Source organism: Neopsephotus bourkii, unplaced genomic scaffold, assembly GCF_033783945.1.
Source record: "Neopsephotus bourkii isolate Nb327-2 ecotype Australia unplaced genomic scaffold, CSIRO-AGI_Nbou_v1 NB_1140, whole genome shotgun sequence".
Taxonomy (NCBI): Eukaryota; Metazoa; Chordata; class Aves; order Psittaciformes; family Psittacidae; genus Neopsephotus; species Neopsephotus bourkii.
In genome coordinates this window covers 109,030-121,290 of record NW_026901626.1, presented here as the reverse complement: position 1 = coordinate 121,290, position 12,261 = coordinate 109,030, and the positions used below count along the sequence as shown (strand labels likewise).

Genomic DNA, 12,261 nt, shown 5'->3' with positions numbered 1-12,261 from the left:
CCACATTTTGTCAAGCTCTCAGTTAAGTATTATACACAGTGCATATATGTTCATAACAGAATTATTCACGTTTGGAAGATCAATTCTCCACAGTAATTCTGTCATTAGACACAGCCAAAGACAAATCATGTGTTTATGGTTTCTGTAATCACGTCTAGTTTTTCACTCCAGAACCAAAAAGGAAACATTGTCAGTGCTGTAGTTTCACTCTTTCAACTCAGAGATACAGAAGCATAAGCAATCCTGATACAGTGCAGGAAGAGAGGAGAGGTGGAGAAAGGGGTTGACTAGTAACATGACAAACGTGTTTCACCAAAAGGAATAGCTGGAGCTCATGCAGTATAGGAGGATACCGGAACTGTAACAGAGATTGTGAAAGAGAAACTTAGGCTACCTTCTAAGAGAACAGAGAGAATTTCTGAGCACTGAAATAGGCTTCTTGAAACTGAAATACTAAACAATTTTTAGCATCGGTTATATTCAAACCTGTTCAGAATGCACAGATTAAGTCCTGAAGTTGCACAATGTGCTTGAATGTAACAAAATCGTCCATTAAATTTAAAAATTAAACACATTTTGGTTTGCAATTTGAATTTCTGTTACTCACTTTTTCAGCACCAGTGATCCTAAGGATTTGAGACTGTTTATCACTTATTTTCATTCTTGCTAAACACCATAGCTTCTCGGGCTCCCATCCAGTATACTCATTTTTATATATATTTCTCTGGAAGTTCTTGCATTACAAGACTGCAGCTTCCTCTGACACAACACTTCGTGCAGCAAGGGTGCAGCTATAGCTCACTGTCATGGTTAGCCATGAAGTCTCTCTCTCACTGCCCTCCTTCTCCCCCCCTGCTCCTGAAGGGATGGGGAGGAGAATCGAAAGAATGTAACTCCCACTGTTTGAGATAAGAACAGTCCAGTAACTAAGGTATAACACAAACCACTACTGCTACCACCAATAATAACAATGACAAGGGAAGTTGTTAACAAGGGAAGAGAATAAAATCGTTCACCACCCCCAACAGATACCCAGCCTGACCGAGCAGTGATCTAATCCTTCCGGGTAACTGTCCCCAGTTTATATACCGGGCATGACGTGCTGTGGTACAGAATACCTCTTTGGCTAGTTTGGGTCAGGTGTCCTGTCTCTGTCTCCTTCTGGCTTCCTCTCATCCTGGCAGAGCATGAGACTCAGAAAGTCCTTGGTCAGAGTAAACATTACTGAGCAGCAACTAAAAACATGGGTGCTATCAGCACAGTTCCCAGGCTGAAAGTCAAAACCAGAGCACTGCATCAGCTACTAAGAAGGAGAAAAGTGACTGCTAGTGTTGAACCCAGGACAGTATCCCCCCTTATTCCATACCATTCATGTCATGCTCAGATAACACATTTTCAATATACCATCACTCAGAGAGAGAGAGATCATTCCTTAGTGCATGGGCCAAACCCCAAAAAGCTGCAGTGTTCATCCAGTCCATGATGTCAGGCTCCATCTCTTGTAACAGTCTTTTGCAGCAGGAGAGAGAGTGTGATGTAGTCGATCTGCCAGGCCTCCCTATATTTCTGCTTCAGCCATCGTCTTCCATAACAGAGAGGCTTTCACCGCTTGGCTTGATTAACTGCGTCACATGTTTCACACTTGTGAATAACTTGGGCAATAGTGTCCATTGCTAAATCCACCCCTCAATCATGAATCCATCTCTGTGTTGCATCTCTGCCCTGATGGCCTGAGGTGCCATGGGCCCACCAGGCTCAAAATAATTCACCCTCTCCTTCAGCAGTTTCTGCAGCTTGTAGCTAGGGACTCCATACACCTGCCTTCCATCTCCGATGCTCCAAAGAGGTGGAGGGGCCCAGTGGACTAAATACTTGCTCATACTGTCCCACACACCCTGCCACTCATGACTGTCCAGCCTCGTGGAAAATCTCTTGGTCCTCCTATATCGTTGTCTAATCCTAGACAAGACCCAAACACGACTCTGCTTAACTTTTGAGATCAGACAAAATGGTGGTGGGTAAAACACACTCTGTATGCCTTCCAGCATGCTGATTCCCATCACAATCAGCAGGCAGGTCTCAAGGGTACCTAAAGGCCATTCACAACCTTCAGAACTCTCAAGTGATGCTGCTGTACTTGTCACTGGGGCTGGTGTAGCTGCTGTGTTGGAGCTGGAGTAGCTGTGCTGTCTGCTGCAGTCGGACTTTCAGTAGCTGCTGTACTTGTTGCTGGGGTTAGTGTAGATGCTCTGCTTGGGGTTGGAGTAGCTGTGTTATCTGTTGCAGTCAGATTTTGAGTAGCTGCTGTACTTGTCACTAGGGTGTGTGGGAATGTCTCCCCCATAGGCTGACCACCCGAGGAGGGGAAAAAAGACGTGTAATTGCTATACACTCCTATTATATATGCCTCCCAAAGTATAGAGATGGTGACCACACTGGGGACACAAGCCAGATCAGTTTCATGATCAATGAGCCAATTGTATTACAAGTCATTACCATAAAGTACAATGAAACAAGAACCTTAGCCCAAGGTCCCCAGCTGATGAACACTAACACAGCAAGTACCAGCTGTAAGTATGACATGCTGAGATCAAGAAGAACAACTTTGAGAGCCAATAAATCAGCATTGTGACGAGTGACTATTAATCCGAAACAATGAACGCTTATCACACATACGATTAGACACACTCCAGTCAGATCTGTTGTTATCTCAACCCTTCATGCCCCACGTTGGACGCCCAAAAGAGCTGTCATGGTTTAAACTCAGTCAACCATGCAGTCTCTCTCTCACTCCCCCTCTTCCCCCCCCTGCTCCTGGAGGAATAGGGAGGAGAATCGAAAGAATATAACTCTCACGGGTTGAGATAAGTACAGCCCAGTAACTAAGGTGTAACAAAAATCACTGCTGCTACCACCAATAATAATAATGATAAGGGAACCTGCTAACAAGGGAAGAGAATACAGCCACTCCCCACCTGCCAACTGATACCCAGCCCAATCAAGCAGTGAACTAATCCTTCTGGCTAACTTCCCCCAGTTTATATACCGGGCATGATGTTTTGTGGTATGGAATACCTCTTTGGCTAGTTTGGGTCAGGTGTCCTGTCTCTCCTTCCTCCTGGCTTCCTCTCCTCCCTGGCAGAGCATGAGACTCAGAAAGTCCTTGGTCAGAGTAAACTTTATTGAGCAGCAACTAAAAACATGGGTGTTATCAATGCAGTTCCCAGGCTGAAAGTCAAAACCACAGCACTGCACCAGCTACTAAGAAGGAGAAAAATGACTGTTACTGCTGAACCCAGGACAATATCCCTTGCCACAGAGGCCTTTGCCTTGACCCTTTCTTTTGATTTGGTTCTGATTACTGTGGTCAAACTAGGGCTATATACTGAGAATTGCTGTGTGAGTGGGATACAGACACTAAGAGAACATAGCTAAGATAAAGACTAGAATACATTTTTGGCTGCAGTGGCACCCTAAGTACTCTTAAACACAGATATGCATGTATAATGTGTTCTTATAGAGGGCATTTGTGTTTTCAGTTATTCTTCACTATATTTGAGTTTCTCAGACACAAATAACTGATGCTGAGAGTCACTGAAACAATAGAGAAGAAAGGCACTGCATTGAGTCTTAAAATAGCATTTCTCTAGTTCTTAGACTATTCTTAAATGTCTGAGAATAGATTTCTTTTGTGACCATAACAAAGTCTTGTGTCCTAATTCTTCATTTCAGAAATGAAATAATATTAAAATTATCTACAGAGTTCAATCCCACAAATGTTGTGTTTATAAAATCCATGTTTTTTTGTGAAATATTTCAATCCTCATGTAGTGAAGTTTGTAAGGCTATTTAGAAAGGTTAGAAAATCTGAATTCTATGAGATGTCTTCAAGAAAGCAAGGTTATTAAGACGTAATTTGGGGACCTGAGAAACTGTTTTAAGGGTGCCCAACGTCAGCCACATTCTTAATACATGGGGTAACTTGGCTAAGTGTGGCAACCTGTTGAAGGAGTGTTCTTACTGTGTTGAACATAATAGGAAGTAATTATTTTGCATGGATTTGCAGGTTAGGGAAACTGAGCTTTTCTAAGTAGCCCCTCATATTTACAAGGCTACAAGGATTTAGACCTGACACTTACCTGTAAGCAGAGTTCAAGAATCTGGGGAGAATGAACTAGTTTGGAGATGCTGATATATATCCTGTTTTGATGTGGGGTGGGATTCTAACCTCCCTGAAATAAGTTGATTTACTTTGAGAAATTACAGTTGATCTTTCATTTTCCATCTTATTCCATAGAGGTTCAAAATATCAAGGTAGTGGTAAGAATTATCTTGGTCTGATTTCCTTTTTCTGAAATAAAAACAGCTTATTCAAAGCATCCAATAATATAGTTGGCTTTTGTTAGTAATGTGAACAAGCGGAATTTGTGTGCACAAGGAATATCTACAAATCCATTTTTATTTTTAAGAATATTCTTAATGGTTTGCTAAGTTCATGCTAAAAACTGTAGTTTACAGACTGCAGTTTCTCAAATGCCAATGACAGGAAGGGCAATTTGCAATTGAAATTTACTATTGTAAAAAGTTATTAATCTTTTAAGTACCTCAACATGTTTGAAGGTTACTGCATTTGAGGAGTTCTGTTATTTAAAGTTACTTCAGAACATTAAAAAGAAGGAAGTGTTATTGTTATTAGTTCTGATCTTGTACATGAAATACTCTACAACCTTTAAATGCTAAAGAAATTAAACTAGTCAGAAATGTAAACTAAATGATGATTGAAAGAAATTCAACATCATAATAAACTCTGGCATGTATTTAATAAAAATCTTCAATATTATGGGTTTCAGAGTGTTATAGTGATATCTGATACTGTGAGATATTATCTGCTGTGTCCATGAAGACCTCAGTGGTTTAACCTGCCTTTACAATTTCTAAAATGAAACTCTTAAATTTCAGTTATTACTCTGTTTAGGTTTAGTTAGTTTTAAAACATGCAAAAGAAAAGTTTAAAATACTTCTTTATGTGGTTTTAAGGCTATAGTGATTTTTTATTTTTTTTCCACAACAAAGGAAAGCTAAAATGGACTACAACAAATGAAGAGCCAAGGCTGTATCTCCTGCATTGTATGAAAAAATATTTAGATGTGTAGTAGAAAGAAGCACATGACTTCTTATTACCACTGCAGCTTATTTACAATGGAAATGGATTGCATGCCCTGCAAAAGAGTCCTTCTTCTGAGATTTTGATGAGCAGGAATGATTTGCTTTGCCTGGGATATTTAAAGTGGATAAAGTGTATTAAAAATCATTCTTTGGTTACAAATTAGTTTGCAGTAGTTGCCCTTCCTATCACTGGCACTTGACTGTGGTGAGTAAATGTGTCTTATAAATTACAAACTCTATCCTTCACTGAGGGACTCACACCTGGAGAAAGTCTGGTGATTTCTCAGTACTTATAGACACAGAGCCTAAATTTCATCTGCAGTAGCATTTAGTTCACTTGGTCCAGCGCCCAGCAGAGCAGTGCAATGGGGCCAGGCTGTACCATAGTTAGTTATTTAACCAATTAATGAAATATCAACTGTCATATACTAATGATTAAGAGAAATTCACCAAGAGGAGCTCTGAAATTCCTTTGTATATTACAATGGTGACTCACTGAGGAGTGAGTGCTAGAGCCCCAGAATGAAGAGGCCTTTTAACATCCTTTTGTAGTGGTATGTCTTTCTCACTCTCTCCTGGACCAGTCTGCTTCCCCAAGAATTCCTGTTAGCCTATGCATAAATGCAGAGTTGGATGGCTGGACACCCCCTTACCATTAATTAGAATTGCCTAAAAAAGGAGGGGGGGGGCCACCCACATAACAGGAAGGCCTGGATATTCCCGTATTATATCAGGGGTTCTTTTGAGATGGTAAATCATCCCCAACAAAGATATGATACCAGCATGAAAATTTACACTGGCTAAAGCCCTGTAAACAGTGTCCCGAGAGAGAGTCCCTTTGAGAAATCCTGGGCTGCAGCAGCTGCAACCCAGTTATCTCCTTCTGAGTAAGATGCCTTTCAAAATCTGGAAACTCCAAAGTTTATGAAAAAGGAGAATCATCTGCCTGTGCTGTTACTATTGCTCACTGACCCTCAACCCTTCACTGCTAGGAATGCTGAGAAAGATGACATGAGTATATTATAAGTAATATAACTTTTCAGTGCACGAGGTAAATTTTTAACATACATATGTGAATAAATGCATATACATCTATATATTTCCATCTTAGTGTGTTGTGTTTAGATACTTGCATGCAATGCATGTATATTATCTTCAATAATCAAGTTGTTTTAGGAATCTTGTGATTCATTTTAATTCCTTTACCTCAATTTCCTTTTAAATTCCACTAGACACAAGCTGTTGTCCAAGTCTGAGACTAGGACTAGATCCAACCACACCTAAGCTCTGCCAGGAGTTTAGGAAGCAAGGGGGTCTAACCTGAAACTCATAACTCAATGAAGGGGTGTCCCTTATCCCCTTATATCTTTGGTTTCTGTACACATTATTTCAATTCAACTCTGTATAAATCGCTTTAATCCAATCCTGTATAAACAATTGCCAGTTCAGACACAATCTGGTTTTGTATGTAGTATAGTGAACCTTGCCATCAAATTCTGTGAAAACATACATTTATAGATTTCTCTTAGAACTATTTCTTTAATATATCTGATGGTGATTCTTTTAGCAATCCTAAACACTCAGTTTCACTACAACTTTACACAAGATTTGAACACAAGAGTGACAAATTCCTGTAGATTAACTGCAAAAAAAAAAAAAATTCAGAAAAAACTAAAGGAGGTATAAAACTAAGAGATTAATTTATCTGGAAAGACAAGTCAGATCTGGAGAGGTGGAGTCTCCAAATGAGTACAAAGTAGGCCTACTCTTCTGGTTTCATTATCATCCCTTTCTTGGCAGAAAAAAAATAGCTGGCTTGAAGCACTTGATAATAGCTTAAAAATATTTGAAGGGCAGAAAAGAAAAAACAGGGAAAAGAATTATGCAGCAAGGTTATTAAATTAAAAAGATAGAAAAGAAGAAATATGATGATGTTGGGGTATTATGAGGATTTAGGGATTTGTGGTATTCCTACGTAAGAAAAGAGTAAAAACTCCAGATAATTCCTGTGCAATTGGACAGTGAAAGTGGGACAGGTGAACTTTGCATCTGCACAAACATGTGCCTTGTGTAAATCTAAACACTTTGATAAAATTTAATTTGCATGCTTGGTTTGTCAGGGTTAGTAAAAAAGGGCTATTTTTTAAATGCATTTGTAGTAGTGAATGTTGAAAATGCAGACATGGAATTATATGCATTGGCAAGGCTGATGATGTTTAATTAAAATCTGACCTTTAAATTTACACAGGATAGAACATTAGTAAAATTGGAAAATATCCTGACCTGACAGAAAAATGGACTAGGTATTGCAACAGGCATTCATCTTGCCTAACATCTATGATTCTGTCTTCTTTTGTGTTCTCTTTTTTACATGGTGTCTCAAACCTGCTAAAAAAAATCCCCCAGAGTACAGGGAGGGTCTCAAACATAACTACTGCACTTGAATAAAGACATAAATAATAAAGAGATAAATATAATAAAGATATAAATAGAATATATAAATAAATAGAATTGATAAATAGAAATAAATAGAATAAAGGGATAAATAAAGTTCACCTAAAGCTTTGACCTTAAAGTTCCTGCTGATTGTAATAGCTGCTGTGACAACACAGTGTAAAACTCAGTGCGGCTACATATAATGTTAGATTGCTATATCTGCATAGCTACCCAATATCATTCCTATTATTATTAAAATTAAAAAATAAAAAAAAAAAAGCCCAAACACAAAACCACTCTCTCCCACCAACCAACCAACCAAATTAATAATGCGCAGACTATTGAATTGCTTTTCATTTTTAAGCAGGTAATGAAACAAACTTTCTTAATGGCTGTCCTTCTTTTCACAAGTGTTCTTGTGTTGTTTTCAAATTTTCTCTTAGATATATTGCAGTAACGTTCTTTCATGATTATGTACAAACCGGACACAAATTGGTTATTGAGGAGCCATATGTCTCCAGGCTCATCTTAAAAATAATCTTACTTGTTGAGCAGCAAATGTGCTGAAAAGGGAACAGAAACCAACTCTTCACAGCTATGTCTGGTTGGGGGATGGGACAAAACAAGGGTCAGCAGAAGCAGAGGAGGTTCCAAATAGTGGTGGAAATTGTAGGAAGATTAAGCAGTCACACAGATAGAGTGGGGAGGCTCTGCAGCTTGAAGGATTGCAAGCCCCACCTGAGTGAAGACTTTAACAAACACATCTAAAGACCACCTTGTTAGTACAGGTTGCAACAGAGGCCTCTTGAGGTCTCTTACAGTCTGAATGATCTGGGAAATATTCTATGTGCCTATGATATGTCAGAGCATTGACTTTAGCACTTCTATGAAAGTTACACTGAGGTGTTAGCTACAGTAACCCCTGGAAACAGAGATGGGGAGAAGAGTGCTTGTGTAGCTACAGCCTAAGGTAAAACAATTAAAATAATAAAAAAAAAAACAAAACCAAAAAAAACCAAAACAAAACCCACAACTCAACTTCTAAAGTACAAATGAAGGCTCTTCAATTCAGTAGAAAATAAGTTTAATGTTAATGTTTCCACTGATCTCCAATTGCTCCCGTCTCTGTTCTAGTAAGCTAAATTACATTGTTCAGGAGATAATTCTACATTCCCTCAGGCTAAAAGAACAATCATACAGGCCAAGAGGCTAAGGACTAGTTACACTGTGATAGTGAGACCTGTATGAACAGTGGTTGGGTAAGAGGATATAAACTTAATTGTTCACATTTTTTTTAGGGAGTGATAAAAATTAGGAGGTAGAGTTGCTAGACAAGGGTAGTGCTTCCCACCCCCTGTCACCAACCCAGAAAAGGCTTTGCTGCAACAGATAAATGACACATTTGGGGAAACAAACAAGCAGAAAATTGCATATTCTATTTGGTAAAACATTTGAAGTCTTTATAGTCTCCAGCACCTTTAAGACTACCAACATGTTTTCTATCTGATAATAACTTGTTCCAAGTCGAATTATCATGGTTGACTGCATCCTATCACAGTTTTGGATTAGGAAAGTGGAGCTCAGAAGTATTTGTGAAGTATTTCTTGATTATTCACAAGTTAGCTCCTGATTGAAGTAGGCTGCAGCAAAACACCAAGTTCACCCCTGCCTATAGCAAAAGCTCTTAACCATGCTTAAGGAAATTGACCTTCAGAGATTATTATCACCTTCAAACTGTTGTTATGCCGCTGAAGTGATTTTTTTTTGCGGAATTTGATGATAAGCCTGTGGATTAGGGGTGATAGTATGCCAACCCTTTTGATAAGCACTCACTAAAGAGACATATATGAAGAAATTATTTCAAAAAAACAGAGCTTTAGAGCAACAACAACATCAGATAGTTCTTCAGTGTGCATCAGTTTTCATTGTCAGCATATATCCTCTTATTTGTAGGAATAGTTATAAAATAATAAAAAGGAGTAATGCTTGGTATTCATCAACAGTTGCAGGAAAGTCCCTGCAACAATAAATTTCTGTATTACTATTATCCACACATTATTATTGTTACTGTTGTTATTAATAGCAGTATTAATGCAGTACTCCTTAAGAACAATAGTTAGGAAAAAAACAATAATTCTACTGGGAACCTATACAGATACAGGATTGGAATAAAAATCAGTCCCTGCCTACTAATAGAATACTATTATGCCTAAAGGTATTTCAGTAACTAGCATGACTTGTTGAAGAATCATAATCAGTATTAAAAATGGGATTTCAAGAGAGTTTATAGAAACTGTTAGAATCATCACAGCAGAGATAAGGGGAAGAAGTCTTGACCTGTGGGATAGTGTCACAGAAGAAGAATCAGAGATGGCTCAGACATGATCCAGTAGTTTATTTAGTTTTAATCAATAATTTTAATTATGTAAAATAACAACTACAGTCGTAATAACAGCAGTCAGTGCTATTTAAAACACCTAAAGTTAAGGTTGTTGTGTAAGCTTAATATATGTCTCTGAAAGGTCATATGCATTTAAAGAATTTCACTTACCAACCCATTGATGTCTGGTATCAGCTAAGAGCTCTCCCAGCGTTGAAAAGTAACTTTGAAAGACATTCCTACCCAAGGGGAGATCACCACTGCACAGCCAGATGCTGTGGGAGAGCTCAATGGACCCTAATGACTGCAGATATTTATAGCACGGAGAGGTTGATTTTTAGTCCGTTTTTCTGCTGTGTTAATGCAGTTTTGGCTGTTTATCAGCCCCGTCAGCAGCCAAACTGCTTTTTTTTTTTTTTTTGGCAGTTACTGCTGAGTTCTCACTGATACACTTGAACAATAGGTCTACCTGCTGAGCAGTTGCCTGCATCTAGCTGAAGTTCTGTTAGTTCAAAGAGGCAACTGCATCCATCACAGCTGGGTTTTGCCCACTTTGATCATTCACTGTACTGCCAAAGGGTAAAAGTCTGTTCTTTCTTTAAAATATACAGAACTGTTTGAACACAAACATTCTAAGCATCTGAATTATACAAGTATTTTGAAGGATAACTAAACATTACAGCTGGAGGTGTTACACAGAGATCACCAAGGCACATAGACAACTTCATTGCAGAGCATCTGTACAAATATTCTCAATTAAGTGACCCTTATCTATTCAAATAAAAATCTAAAAAAAATCCAAGAAAGTGATTTTTTTGTGTTTACTGATATTGTTTAGCATAAATGAACTAAAATCCACATTTCTTCTATATTTCTTCTGTATTAAAAATTAAAAAGAATGTTTTAAGCTTAATTTCTTAAAACTCTTATGTCACTTACATCACTGGTAGAAAAATAAATGGCCTTTAAAGACAATTGTTTTTATGCATACTAAAGCAAAGTTTTGAACAAGCTATGAATATTTGAAAAAAAATCTAGTCATTTATTATTTTACAAATTCTGGACTAAATGTATTGATTATAATTGAAAAATTAATTTGTAGTATGTCATAATCCATACTCATGACACAGGTTTTACTTAGGAACTGGCAGATTTTCTCATTTCATTCTTGACAATAATTGGGGTGAAAACAGGTGGCTCCTAAGAATTCTGGTAGCACTGAATGTGGAGAGAAACAGCTGAAGCCCTTGACAATTTAAGAACTAAGTTGAGCTGCACTGTGGACAAGGCCAGAGCTTCTCACTGACTGAAATAACTCTGGTTGCTAAAAAACAAGAGTATGTGATCTACAGGAATATTAAGGAAATAAAACCCTAATTTTAGAAATATGAATATGAAGCAGTTTTATCATCTTCTATTGAACTTCCATTTAACTGTCCATTTCCATTCCACATCACTATCCATCAGGACTATTTACAAAATTGGCAACAGTGATTTTATGTAAACTGCAACGTCATCTTTCCCTTCATTTTGCTTTTTAGAATGCCCAGGCATATCCAAGAGTAACTTTTTTTTTTTTTTGCTCTACCACCAAAATATCCAGGTTTGAATAATATATTGTATTAAGCAAGCCCTCATGAACATCCTATGTTTTACAAGTAACAGCTGCACACTGTGGGCTTTTTTAAGATTTCAGATCCTTTGGTACAAAAGACTTTGTAAATTAAATTCTTGAACATTAAATATTCAGTAACTGAAGGTATTCTAGACACTCCTGGAGTTACTCCAGTTTGCTACTGATTTGGTACTGCTCATTAGAAATTTTAATGAAGAATATTTGTAATCAGAAAGCTAACGATACACTGATTGAAGATATGAGACATGATGCTCAGTGTCTTTCTCATAGTTTTAAAGTCTTGCTTGGATTTTCTTTCCACATATTGCAGGTGATTTACCAATATTTACACTAAATTATTTCAATGTATTTCTTTTCAGTATGATCAGTATGTTCTGAAATAATTTGTCTTGAGCTTTTTCAGATTTGCACAATATACTATCTTTTTCAGCCTCTCTTACTTAATTCATTTCAATTGATTGCTTAGTATATTTCTATTCTGCTAAGCATTGTCAGGTTTACTACTTTTAATCTTATTCCTTCCTATTTTCTTCAGAGGCTGCTCCTTCCTGAATCTGTGGCATCTAAAAAAGCCATTTCCATATATTTTCTTAATGCAAGCAGTCCACATTCTAAAAAATATCTACTGTACAATGATCATTAT

General features: G+C 37.6%; 1 long non-coding RNA gene across 1 annotated transcript in view; it reads right to left on the bottom strand.

The window, feature by feature from the left end:
- Positions 1 to 2,380, bottom strand: part of LOC133217604 (uncharacterized) — a 190,612-nt gene extending 188,232 nt beyond the window's left edge. Inside the window, exon 1 of the long non-coding RNA XR_009726904.1 lies at positions 1,866 to 2,380. This is a non-coding gene — a long non-coding RNA (uncharacterized LOC133217604). The remainder of the gene's footprint in view (positions 1 to 1,865) is intronic.
- Between the last annotated feature and the right edge of the window lie 9,881 nt (positions 2,381 to 12,261).